This window comes from Pelodiscus sinensis, chromosome 1, assembly GCF_049634645.1.
Source record: "Pelodiscus sinensis isolate JC-2024 chromosome 1, ASM4963464v1, whole genome shotgun sequence".
NCBI lineage: Eukaryota > Metazoa > Chordata > Testudines > Trionychidae > Pelodiscus > Pelodiscus sinensis.
The window spans coordinates 70,100,210-70,114,712 of NC_134711.1; the positions used below are offsets into that span (position 1 = coordinate 70,100,210).

The 14,503-nt window shown below is 40.3% G+C and overlaps 1 protein-coding gene across 2 annotated transcripts in view; it reads left to right on the forward strand.

Moving 5' to 3' along the window:
* The window catches only part of SYT1 (synaptotagmin 1), a 520,808-nt gene that overhangs the window by 116,176 nt on the left and 390,129 nt on the right, over positions 1 to 14,503 (forward strand). For both annotated transcript variants that reach the window (XM_075932323.1, XM_075932321.1), the window contains exon 2: positions 46 to 158. The gene's annotated coding sequence lies outside the window, so the exon portion shown is untranslated. The remainder of the gene's footprint in view (positions 1 to 45; positions 159 to 14,503) is intronic.

The following is a 14,503-nucleotide window of genomic DNA, read 5'->3' on the forward strand; positions in this document are numbered from 1 at the left end:
CAGACAGCATTTAAGTGGAATCTTTCTCACTTTTTCTTTTTAAAGTGAAAAAGAAAAGAGAAGCTTGAGCAGTGAAGAATCTGGAACTTGACTGGTACATATTTCAACTCAAGAATTTCCCTGTGAATAGAAGACTGCATTGATGCTGATCATATAAGGTATTCTAAATGCACAAAAAATGTTTGGTATCCTTGTGGATTATGTTTTAACTTCTGAAATGCTTTAGTTCAAGATATTTTCCTGCAGAGCACTTTTTTTCCTAAAAATGGCTTTTTCTGACTTCAAGGATATGTTGAATTAGTGGAAGCACATTTTATGGTTATTATGTTGCTATTTCAGATTGCAAGGATAAGCAAAAACCAATCTGTATGCATTTGCTGACTGTTCAAATACTTCTTGCATTCCCTTGCCTTCTTTTGCTATCAACTTATGCTTCATCAAATTCAAAGTTGTCATGGTTCATTATCCATAGATGATCTTGAGCAGTCTTGCATCATAAAAAAAATATGCTGTGGCATCTGCCTTTGTGCTTTTGTGCACCACTGTACATATCACTTCTAGGCAAGGTTATATATCTTTGGTTTAACCTCTGTTTAATATACAGTATTGATGGGTACAGTATTGTGTATCATTGTTTTCACATATGTATGTCTCAATCCATGGAAACTGTATACCTTACAGTTGTGCTTATAAATGTTTGCGCTATTGTTTAAGTTAATGAATTCCATCCAGTTCAATTATTACACAGCTCTTTTCATTAGCCAATCAAATTGTTTCCTAAGTCTGTCATTCTGAGTTCTTGTACTAAATGTAAGACAGTGTTTTGAAGTTATTTATAATTGAATTATAAATAATGATCTTTTTATTCAGTCCTATATTTTCTGAATATTCAGATTTTAGAAACCGCAAATGAATTCCACAATCCCTGACACTTTAGATTATTAATATTGATTATATTTATAAAAGTTAATGATGTCCAGACATTCAGCATTATGCTTAATGAATTGAATTACCATAGAGGAAATAAAGATTCAAGTGGTTGTTAGTATTGAAAGTATTTTTTATAAAAACTTATCATTTACTTAGATAATGGTAAATAAAATGCCAATTGACGCTCTTTTTTGTGCCCTACAAGTCATGTGTTGATGCCTTTGATTGAAGTTGTTCAGAGGTTAAAATTTCTATATATACTTCTTTGCTGTCATAATATTTTAAATTTCATCAGAAGTTTAACTTACCGTTAAAACTGCATCCATTACTTCTACCTTCTGTATCTGAAAACAGATGCTTTCAGTAGTGACATTCACTACTAATTCTTTTAGCTTTGTTTCAATGCCTCTTGCATTCATAAATTTTTGAAACAATATGAACTGAAATAATTAGCTTTATGTTTATGTATCGAACTGTAGTTTATTCTTAGTACACTATATACAGGTACCTCTGCCTACTACATACTGCCCAGAGATCCAGATAGACTTGCGTGACATTCTGAGTTGCTCTCTTATGTCCCCCCCAGGAAGTCATAACACATAAGAAACATAAAATTCCTTATATTGTTACAAGCTCGATGCATCTTTTGTTTGAAATACCACAGTCTGTATCATTCTTTCTAATTGTTGGAAGGTGTTTTCAAAGTCTGAAGTTATTTACAATGTTTTGATGTGTATTACACATCATTCATACTACTTTTTCTTGCTCACATTGCAAGGGCTTCATAGAGTGTGGGAGAGGGAGAGAAAGATTCTAGAATTGGAGATAATTCATAGGAGAGATGATAGACAAAAACCTACCTACCTGAGGAAATGCCAAGACATTACCCAAGTAAAGTTGACAAAATAAGTGAAAGACTAAATCTGAATGAAAAGCAGTATGCCCTGCTCTGTCCCTATGAAAATAATACCATTACAAAAGCTTACTATTAGTTTTCTATTTGTAGAGGGAAGTTCCAGGGAAGTTCAATCTTTCAGTCCAATTGTGATCTTAGCTCCAGTTTATGTTTTGCCAAAAGCCTGTTTTATTTTCAGTACAAAAAAAATTCAATACATTTTTTGCAATGCGTATGAAAGTGGAGGAGAGATGGAGATTAGAAAAAAATTATCTTCTTATTCCCCCAACAATTTCTCCCCCTGATATCACTGAAAATAAATGTTGATTGCAGTAGGACTGTGTATATTTGGATGAATAATATTAATTTCCATCTCTGTTTGCAATCATATGTGTCTCATTCACGTGAAGCTTCTTCTGGGAATATGAACTACTTCTCATGAATGTGACTGGGAGTTAAATACGTCACCAGTGTTTAATTCTGTTCTTTTAGATAACTCGTTCTAATTGAAATGAAGACTGGCAAATGTTTTGGGATCTGAGAGCTGACGTTCTCATTTGAACTGTGGCTGGCAGGACTTGTACTCACATCTGACTTTGTTTGAAGCTTGGGCTGCTAATAACAGTTATGCACATTTGCCCATGAGTAATAGTAAGATTCGTAACTAAGAACATGGAATAGAATACATTTTCCTATAAGATAAAGTGGAACAAAACTATATGTATACATATTTCAGAAAATCCAGAAGGGCATGAATGTGCAAAAATGTGCAACTCTGGGTGTCTGCTAGATAACAATTAGCACCCCTTTCTTACTTAGCTGAACATTCCTGCATTATTTTTTAAATAGTATTTTCCAATACACATTGTATAATCATCAGTAACATTTTGATTAATGGGAATTACCTTCTAAAATATTAATTACACAATGGGACCCATACAGATGGAAAACTATTCTGGCATCAAGCCCATTGGACTTGAGTGGGATCTTATTGTAAGACCAGGGTGAATAGCTTTTTACATGACAGAAAAAGTGACTTAGGAAGCTTTGGATACAATCAATCTTTGGGCCAAGCTCTAGAATCATAGAATCATAGAGCTGGAAGAGACCTCAGGAGGTCATCAAGTCCAGCCCTCTGCCCAAACCAGGATCAATCCCAACTAAATCAACCCAGCCAGGGCTTTGTCAAGCCGAGACTTAAAAACCTCTAGGGGTGGAGATTCCACCACCTCCCTAGGTAACCCATTCCCGTGCTTCACCACCCTCCTAGTGAAATAGTTTTTCCTAATATCCAACCTAGACCTCCCACTCTGTAACTTGAGATCAGTGCTCCTTGTTCTGCCATCCATCACTACTGTGAACAGCCTCTCTCCATCCTCTTTGGAACCTTCCTTTAGGAAGTCAAAGACTGTTATCAAATCCCCCCTCATTCTTCTGCAGACTGAACAAACCCAAATACCTCAGTCTCTCCTCGTAGGTCATATGCTCCAGCCCCTAATCATTTTGGTTGCCTTCCACTGGACCCTCTCTAATGCGTCCACATCCTTTCTATATTGAGGGCCCCAGAAATGGACACAATACTCACCAGAGCTGAATAAAGGGGAATAATTACTTATGCCCCAATACACCTGCCTTGGCCTCTCCATAAATGCAAAGTGACTCACCAGAGTGGTAAAACGACTTTATTGGAACCCCTGAGAATTCTCAATTTGCATAGAGCTGTCAAAGCAGCTCTACCCATGTTGTCAGGGCTGGCTTGAGCCATTTCTGTGCCTCGGGCAGCGGGCGCGAGACGCATGAGTGGCTCCACCTCGGGCGCATGGTGCATGCACAGCCCTCCCCCCCAGTGCGCTGTGCACCTTACAGCTGCAATCGGGCATGCAGTGTCTGATGGTAGCTCTAAGGGGTGTCGCGCGGCCGGCCGCATGACATCCCTTACAGCACCCATCAGGCACCTCCCATAGGTTGGTGCCTCGGGCAGTTGCCCCGCTAGCCCCCCCCCAATCTGGCCCTGCGTGTCATAGGTGGAATACCTTGGAGGAGGCATGATAGATATCCAATGGCCACTGTGCCCTTGTGATTTCCCAGTTACTGGGGTGGCCTCTTTGGGACAGATAGCAATTACAATCACTTACAGTTTCCCCCAGACTGCTGTAAATTATGCTTTGGTAAATTTGGTGCTTTGGCCCTAATATCAGAGAATCCAAAGCTAAATTGATCTTAAGAACATGGCCCCTTGAATTCAACAGTCATGCCTGATGAAACCAAAGCTGAATATGTCCCTCTATAGTAACTCCTCCATTTCTTTTTAACAGTATTCTGTAGCCCATTGATTCAGAAACACAGGGACAAAATCTGGAATCCTTATTTGGTTCTCATGCAGACAAAACTCTGGTGACTATTATGGAATACAGAGATTCCAGGCAAAACTCCATTATAGTCCATGGAGTTGATCAACAGAGCAGCTGGAGGATTTCACTCACAGATTTGTATGTATAATCTTACAAACATATATAAATATCTACATTCCATTAGCTTGGAGTGCATATAATGCCAACTCCTGAGTGTTCTTTAAGTGGATTGAGAAAAATGACAAGATTTCCTAATCAATTCCAAATATTTTTCCTCTTTTCAGAATCCTTTTTTTCATGCCAAAAGATTTACAAAATTCTCTGGACACCAAAAATAAGGTGTACTTACAAGGTGTTTCTGTCTCAATATCCAACTGTTTTCTGATGTAAGGACTAGTCCAACTGCTGAACTCTCACTTGAAACTTGTTTGTTGCAAGTGTACTTCCAAGATGTTTGAATTTGCAGACTTATCTCAAAGGACAAAAGTCATAAGAATATAATAACATCTCTGAAAATATGATCATCTGTCCATGATTCTTCTTTCCCAGCTCCCTCCTGCTGCTATTACCAATACTCTTTTCTTTTCTTAAATCCTCCTCTGGTCATCCAGTGATGAATAAAAATCCCTCCATAAAAACTGCTTGCTATTTCCTATTTAACAGGAAGTAACACACAAGTTTTCATTCCATGACATGAATAACATCAGTTGCAATGAGATGTCTGCTTCCTCCACTCCCCCGCCTCCCACCCGAAATATCAACAGTGGACAAGTAGTACTAAGAGGATTTTGAAGGGAAAAAAAGAATTTGAAGCAGGTAGCATAGCTAAGCACATACCTTATTCTTCCTTATCAGAAACACAATAGAAAGGCTGGTCTGAAAAGGTTTTTCCTCTTCTTGAAGTCTGTATTTATTATAGGCTCTTAACAAAGTGAAAAACCCTCCGCCACCCAATGGACCTATCTACCTTGGATTCCAAGCCTACTGTTTCTATTAGCCTTAAATACAAACAATTGTGCACATCTAGTTCAAAATCTTGAAAAGTCACCCCACTCAAATAATTGGACTATGGGCCTTACTGTGAGCTGCCCTTGGTCTCCCAATAATGTTCCCAGTGGAAGTCAGCAGAGAACCAGGTCAGGAATTGGGCTTTGTTTCTACAGAAAGCTTCACGTTTTGTCAAAAAAAAAAAATTTAAAACTTGTGTATGATCTCTCTATATCAAATACTGTGTGTCTCCTTAAACATGAAATCCACAATTCATATTTGGAGCTATAATAAAGAACAAAACTGAGTTGAGTTTCTGTTATTTGCCTCTCCAGATGAGGAAGAATTCTATATAGGGCTTAATCCTAGAGTTAAATGTTTCACACTTAAATCTCACACTGGAAGCAGAGTTTTGCCTAGATAGGACTGCAGGACTGAATCCTAATAGAATGGCCAACCCTCCAGAACTCTCCTGGGTTCTCCAAGAATTAAAGATTATGTCATATAATGAAATCTCCCAGAATATATGCATCCCATATCTGCAACTATAGTTCCAAATATATATTTTGTGTTACTGTTTCATAAATACTAAGTCTGGTTCTGATGTCTTTTTTTTTTTATTGCTGTAAGAACATTGATTTTAAGGAACTTCTTATATCTTTATGCTTCCTGTGAATTCAGAATCTGCCCCAAAGTTTATTTTATGGAAACAATTTTATTTCAGCAAAGCTATGGTTATGTTCAGGAGTGGAGATTTTTTAAATGTAATTATTCCTATCCAGTGTGGCTTGAATCTTGCGGTAGTAAATAACAGTAAGCATGGTAAATTCTGCTTTGGTGCATCCTACTGACCATACGTTCTACTTGCTGTCCATTGAGCCCTGCTGGCCTAATACAGGTAAAGGATGCACAATGTCCATAGTATGTGTTTGTTTATTACCACCTCTTACTTGTTATCATTCAGATTCCATGTTAATAATGCCGCAGATGCATTAATGGTCAACTTTCAAATGGGAACCACTGTACGTACTGACTGGTATTTGTATTGTGTATACCAACATATTAGGGAAATATGTAGGTCAGAGTGTTGTCAGCATTACTACTACTATTTGTTCCTGACACTGTGAGAGAGGTGAATCAAGCAAAGCAATTCATTGATTTTTACAGCATGAACAACTATATTGAACTGTTTGTCCAAACAATTGATTCTTTTTTTTTTAAATCCAATATGGTGTAAAACCATATTTGTTAAGTACAACGGCTTATCTGGGCCTGACACCACATCACATCATTACGAGAGGTACAAAATTTGCAGTTGTTTCTTGGATTTAATTATCTAGTATTTTTTAACAGCAGCCTTGGCTGCTACTGACATGTATAATTTCAATTTGTTCAAATATCTTGTGTGTGTGGCTCCTTGATATTGATAACAGTAGCTTCTGTTAGTGGCTTATCTACTTTTGACTCTGAAAATGGAACAAAGAAGGAAAATACAAAGTAATAGCTACACACACTAGTTTAGCCAGGCAGCCATCAAGGCTTTTTATCACACTAATATTTGGAAAAATACAGTATGCATGTTGAAGCTTAGTTTTTCAGCTATCTCTAGGAAACAGATTTCAAGGAACAGCATTGGCATGGCAAATATGCCCACAAAACAAATCATCATCCAAACAAGGAATGATTGGTCTTGTGGGATTCTTTGTTACAATTTCCTGATAGGATTTTGACATGTTAATTATCGTGTTTATCTCTTTTGCTAGCTACAGTGTTTTGACATTTGGGTTTGTTCCCCAACACAGTGGAGATGGGGAAAGAAACCATCATTAGATTTTTCAATGTAACGTGAACTAGAATGGTCAGTCAAGGTAAAAGAAAAAAATGTGAAAGCAGGAGCCCTGTATTCTTGTGTTTACGATATAAAATAGATTTTCTAAATAATGAGGAGTTGATAAAATGAAAATATTGGTAAATCTGAATTTGTCTATAAAGGAAGTAATAAAATTAAGGAAGCATGGATAACTTAGACACAAGTCAAGTTTTATATTGTGTTCCCTTTTAAATGAGTAGAAACATTAGAGACCTTTATATTGAAATACAGGTTGTTCCTCCCTTGTCCAGCATTCTCAGAACCTGACCAGTCTCAAACAGGGGATTTGCTTTGTGGTCCAAGAACATCTGTGGTCTGGTAGAACCATGGGTATTGCTGGAGCATGGAGTCTCAGTTAAGGGAGGACAACCTGTACAATGTAAAACACAACATGTGGAGGAGTGTGTGTGAAAAATCAAACATGATCTATAGAAAAATGAAATTCTGGTATTTACCAAGTTGCAATATACACAAAGATTTAGTCTTAAAAAGAATATTAATTCCATTGTACAACTGCCACTTAGGGTACATCTAGACTACAAGCCTCTTTTGAAAGAGATCATCTAGACAGCAACAACAATTTTGAAAAAGCAATTTGCTTTTTCGAAAGACAGCACCCAGGCAATGTGGATGCTCTTTCTAAAAAGTCCTGTTTGCATTCAAGAACACCTTTTCTTGAAAGAGCTCTTTCGAAAAAGGGCATTCTTCCTACTAAAATGAGGTTTACCGCTGTCGAAAACCCCACCATGTTCTTTTGATTTAATTTTGGAAGAACGCGACGGCTGTCTAGACGCAGGTGACATTTTTTTGAAAAAAGGCCACTTTTTTAACTTAGCTATTTTGTTCAAAGCAAAATGTTCGTTATGTGCTTTATGGTGCAGTCCTCAAGTTCTCTCCTAAATATACAAGTATCCTTGGCTCTGTTGGCCTAAATTTTCAGCAGATTATTTTGAAAACTTAGACTGTGATCTGCCTTCAGCCAGCAAACAAAATGAAAGGGTTTTATAAGAAAATGGAACAATAATTGGCAAATAAGTTTTCTGAATTTCACATATCCATTTTTCTTTTTTTAATAATAAAAAAATCTAGTAATATAATAGCATCACATATGATTGTAGGGAAGCATAAATATATATTTAGTTTATGATAGGATATTAGAATGTTTCCTTACCGTTCTCAGCTCTTGGAAGGTCGAAAAGCTCCTGAATATTGTGTATTCATAATGATGGAAAATTAAGCCAGAACTTAACAAAGTCACTTATGGATTGGGAAGATACAACTTAAATCCTTAGTCCTTGGTGGGTCACCACCACTATATCTACCTGCCCTTCTGTAGGTATCAGGCAATCACAGCTCTAGTTGGCTATGGATCACCATTTGTGGCTAATGGAAGTGGCAGGGAGTGGTACAGACTGGGACACTGCTTCCCAACACTCCCATTGGCCACAAACAGCGATCTGCAGCCAAAAAGAGCTGCAATTGCCCAATACCTGTGGAGGCACAAGTAAATCTAGAGGGCAATCTTGGCAGACCAAATCCAGTCTGTGGCTGGAATTTCCCCACCCCTGGTTTATAACAAGCCTAAGACATTTAGATTTTAGACTTCATTGAGACTAGCACACCACAGATTGAATTGAATTAATTTATGGGGTTTGCAAAATTAGAAATTCCCCAAGGAAATATGCCTTTGAGTGTTAAGGTGTGTTCCTCTTTTGGTCAGAACAGAACTACACTGAAAGAGGATGTGTTTTCTCTTCTAACCCTTGCATTCTTTCATAGCCTAAGAATTCTATAATATGGTCCCTCTCATCTTTGTGGTGAACACAGATATTCTGGGTCCAGCATAAAGTGCTTCATTTTTTATCTGACTGTCCAGATGGAATGATGCATATAGAGGCTTGTAATAAAGATGAGAGCAGTGGCAATCTGGTCCTTTTTATGCATATTTAACCATTCAAGTATACACATCTGTTTTGGTGGTGGGTATTGCTCTTCTTAAGCATTGGCTTATGCACATCTACTGATTTCATTAAGCAGCAGTATGTGTCATAGCCTTCATCTCAGGGACTGAACCAGGGATCTTTCAAGCTAAAAAGATGAATTAGTACAGGTTGAGCTATTAAGCCAAGCACTTATGAGCTGAAACAAAACCATATTCTTTGTGAATCTGGGTGACACAATGCACACAGGCAATGTGTGTTACAAACTTCCTCTAGGCATAGGAAGGCTCATTCTGAGTTTGTGAGATCACAGGAGTTGAAAATCCTAGACAAACTTCTGTTAGAGTTGGGAAAAAAATCCACAAACTATTTATTTCCTTGAGAAATACAAATTTGGGTCAACTAAAACATTCAACAAATGCATGCGAGTTTCAGGGGGATTGCTTGAATTAAAACAAAAAGAAAAAGAAGAAAGCCTTGAAGTGTCAGAGTGAACCATTTTCTCATTTCCAATACATAGTGGGTTTTTTGCTCAGGCTACATTCACAAGGGGATTGAGGGTTCATTGAAAAAATGATAGTGGTGACACTGCTGCTTGTCCCCCCCCTTATACCAAAGAACCTGGAGAACCTGGTTAAATTCCCATTCGTGTGTTGGGATTTGAGCTTAGGTGTTCCTTGCTCCTAAGTGCCTGGTTTTACCACTGGGATTTTGGCTATGTTCACCTCCTGTTGAAGCTTCTCCACTTTGTATGAAATACTTGAAGAGCCAGGACTGAAAAGACAGACTCAAGAGAATGTGGGCTAGCATAGTCCCTTGAGACATGGACAATCCAGGTACCAGTCACTGCTCTAATGACTAGTTAATTAGTTGTACAGCTTCTTTTGGAGAGATTTGCCCCACTTGTATACCCAAAAGTCTGTGGCACTCGCCTGTAATCTACGAAACTTGGCCTTAAGGCCCTACTCCAGTATGAGGATTGAAGTCCAGGTTTCCTGCATTCTAAGAATGTACCTAGCCAACAGGCTATGGGATACATAAAGCTATCAGTGTCTCTGTTGTTTTTTGTGAATCCAGCCTTTTATTCCTTTTGCTTTTGTAGTGCCCAAACCAAAACACTTTGGCTACGTCTACACTGGCCCCTTTTCTGAAAGGGGCATGCTAATTTTACAGGTCGTAATAGGGAAATCCGCGGGGGATTTAAATATCCCCCGCGGCATTTAAATAAAAATGTCCGCCGCTTTTTTCCAGCTTTTAGAAAAGCCGGAAAAGAGCGTCTACACTGGCCCCGATCCTCCGGAAAAAAGCCCTTTTCCGGAGGATCTCTTATTCCTACTTCTTATTCCTACTTCCTACTTTGAAGCAACCCAGCAGCACCCCAGCTGCTCTGCCCCAGGCATCCCCAAGTCAGCTTCTGCTGAAACTGACCAGCACTGACTACAGGAAGCCCCAGGCAGAGTTGCTCTGCCCCGGGCTTCCTGGAATCAGCTGCTGATCAGTTTCAGCAGCAGCTGACTTGGGGACGCCTGGGGTTCTTAAGTTGATTCTGTATGTAAGTCAGAACTGGCGGTCAGTTTCAGCAGTGTCTGAATCTGGACGCCAGTTCTGACTTACATACAGATTCAACTTAAGAACAAACCTACAGTCCCTATCTTGTACGTAACCCGGGGACTGCCTGTAGTGTAAAATGCACCCCAGCTTGGAGAATTGAGGAGACACAATTATTCAATGGTTTAGATTGTATCATGGGAATATCACACTTTGTGAAACATTTTCAGCAAAATTGAAAAAAGCTGGAAATTCTGAAAAATTAGGTTTGGATGGAACTGGTGTTATTTTTCACTTTTTCAGAAATGCCTACTATTAATGGCCCTAGTGTAGAATAACCCATCCCGGGGTTATTCTAGCCCTGCCTTAGTGGCAGCAACAACCTGCCCCTGCCAATGAGGCTTTTTGCCGGTGTCTGGTGGGGTCGTGGCCTACAGGGCACTGAAGTCCTTCCATGGGCTCTCGCCTTTCTGCCTGTGGGCCTCAATCTGGCCACTGTCAGGTATGGGGCCGAACCCCGCTGGGTATCCTAGCCCGTCACAGCAGTGATGCAGAAGGCCGGTGGCGGAGGGCCAGGCCTTCTTTGCTCCCCCTCTCTTTCTTGCTTCGGGTGAGTCTCTGGCAGTAGTGGGGTAGGAGGACCTGGGTCCCAGCCCAGGGCCCTCAGGGCAGGGGGCTGACACTTCCGTGGGTCCAACAAAGCTAGCCCTAGTTCCGGTGCTCTTCCTGGGAACTGCTTGTTCCCCTGCCCTGACCCACTATAGGCTCTGCCTTCTCCTCATCCCTGGGTGCTGCTTTCACACCTTACCACCACCTGATATTCGCTTTCTCCATGCCTTGATAGTGTCCCTGTCCTCAAAGCTGCCCCATTGCTACCGGCTTCAGAGACACTCAGACCTCTGTCTCTGTCACTCCCGGGCGAGTCTTCCAGTTCAAGGGGGGCTGGCCTCCATCCCGAGGCTTGGGTGCCTACCCCCTTCCTGGGTTGCTGCTCACTGTTTGCTCCTAGAGCTCTGAGAGGCTCAGTACTCTCTCCGTGCTCTTGCTGCCTCACAGAGGGGTCTCTCCTCTGTTGTATTCTCCCCTGCCTTCTCTCTCCTGTCCTGCTGGTCACTTGCTGCCTCTGGGCATTCCAGCAGTTCAGCCTTCCCCCTGCCTGGCTGGACTCCCGCCAACTCTGGGCTCTCAGGAGGTTCTCCCCTCCTCTTGCCCAGCGGTCCCTCCACTCCCACTTTGGCCGCTCCTCCCCCTCTCCATGGCTGGCCGCCTGCTGTATCCAGGTTCCCACCAGTCTCTGCACTTGTGTCTGCCATCCCCCCACTTAAGCGTGCTGGCACAGCCTTTGAATGGCCCACCCGGCCACACGAGCATGCGCTGCAGCGTCTCGGTGCACTGCGCCACTCGCCCGCTCGTCTGCTTCAAGAGGGGGCAAGGCAACATCGGCTTGTCACACCTACTAACCAAAAAAATGAATTATTCGTACAGATGTAGCTTCCATTTCCATTCTTGCTTCCATCTTGTCAATGTCAGGGATTGAATAGGAACTTTCTGAGTTAAACACATAAATCTGTATAATATGAGCTAAAAAGCCAAACTCCAAAATTTCTAACTGTGATACTCAGATATTCTCGCTGGATTGTGTTTTGTGGCAGGGGATATTAAACATGCACTGACTAGTGTAGGATAGATCTCTGTGTGAGTAAAGACCGAGGGGAAGGGGGGGAATAAATCCCTCTTGGTATATAACCTATCTCTATACATTTCATCTTAGATAAGCAGTTGATGATGATTCAGTGTTAACTTGCATTATGGTGGAAAGGGTTGTTTCTTTATTATGTGAGCTAGCCAGAAAGTGGGACAATCAGGTACATCTGGTATATTGACGCTTGTAAATAAGCTTTAAAATCTACTCGAACAACATTAAAAATAAAATAAAAAGAAAGGAACAGTTGGAGACAGGACAGAAGGCTTCCATCCCTTAACATCACTCCAGTTCTTTCTTTATTAGAAACAGATGGCTGAAATGAAAGGGGATTCCTTTCTATTTTATAAACCTCAGTACACTATAAACTAAACTTGTTCTTTTGTTCATTGAGGTTATAAGAGAGGTAAAGAACATAGGTCTGCTTTTCAGGGGCAGGAGAATAGGAAAAAAAGGCAGCAATTTAGCACCATTAGTATATGTGATTGGTTTTGGTAGTAGAGGTGAAGGTCATCTTCCAGTTTTTGCTAAAAGACAGCTGTTGTTACGATTTATATTTGATGGTAGAACTCTCATTCACATCAGTTAAGATGTACAAACACCTAAATATAATGGACAAATTGGCTTTTGGACAAACTTTTTATAAATGAAGCACCGAATGCAGCATTTCATTCAGCTGCAGCAAAATTGTACATGATTTATGTACGTGGAGAATGCTTACTTTTTTGTAAGCTCAGAAATATTTTACAGTTGTGTACAGCAAACTCTAACAACTTATACAAATTTTCCAATATGTTTCTGTACTGCTGTTCATCTGCTTCCCCTTTCTTACTAGCAACAAAATGGCTTCTTGTCTATCATGTTTGCTGCTGTAAGCAAGATATATTCTGATCTTTCCATACTCCATGTTATAAAATGTGTGCTTTGTCTATTTATAAGCAGCACAGAACACTACCTATCTTTATAGTCTGTCATGAAGTCCTGGATGGAAAATATTACATAATTATAGTGAGAGATGTATATTCATAGATGCAGCTTTATGGTTAGACTACAGACTCAGCCATATGTCCACTCATGCATGTTCTATCTTTAACAGCATAAGGAGACTGGCTGGATGTTTTTAAATCCCCAGATATTTTCCTCTGCTCAGTTTGTTTGATTCAGCTGCTCCAATTTCAAACCAAGTTTCTTTCCCTTTAATTGTGAATAACACAGGGCAGTCAGTATGTAACCAGGGGCTGTTAGTTTTTGTTTTGTATGGGTGTGTGTGTGTGTGTTTATTTTTTGCTTTTGTTTTTGCATCACTTTCATCCTGTTCTTCAGCCTATCTATATTATAGTTTACTGACTACTTGAATACAATACTAGAGGTTCTGGTGATAGACAACACTACTAGGTCATTCTATTGTTATGGTTTCATTAATGTTGGTTCCCTGGAATAAAAATACTTTCAGCCTTCAAGAACCAAAACTTAGTGGGATTCAAAATAAATGGTAGGAGTGAATGGAGAAGTGTAAGAATGGTAAACAGACTGGTTTAAATAAAATAAATCCAAACTTTCACCCATCGCCAAATCAAATGTGAAGCAAAGACTTTGAAGGTTTGAAGAAGTTCTGAACTTCTTTTACTTGCCTTTTGCTGTGGATCTTTTGGGGGTGAGAGATTTATTTCAGTGGGATTGTTGTCAGAAAGACCCACCGGTCCTTCTGGGCCTTGGATACAGTATTTTTAAATGCAAATGAGCTGTATCACCAGTCTTCTATATACCTCATGCCCCATTGTTTGTAAAATCCTGAGAACAAGTATGAATCCGTTTCTCATGGTGAGCAGGAAGGGAGGAAGTTATCTAATGTGCTCTGGAATTTTACTATCCATCAGCATTTTCCAGGAAGTCCTATAATGTAATAGGACTGAGTTCCACATGGAGCCTACCCATTGCATGTCTACCTGACTGTCCTCGAAAGAGGAAACCTGATTCCTGGCAAGATAGCCTGGACTAGCCACTCCTCTCAGCTAAAGCAGATCTGCTAAAGCAGGGGTGGGAAGCCGAAGACCTGGGGGCCATATTCAGCCCTCAGCTTACCTGGATCTGGTCCTCAAGGCTCAGGGCTCCACTCCCAGCACTGGGGAGCCACACTAGTGCTCCAGCCTCCCCATCATCCCCCCGCTGGGCTGGTGCACACAAAATCTACTAGGCTGGGCTGAGTCCTCCTAGGCTCTGGTGTGTGAGGGGAATGTGAGGAGTTTCTTTCTCCTTCTCAGTTGGAACCACCTCAGTGCG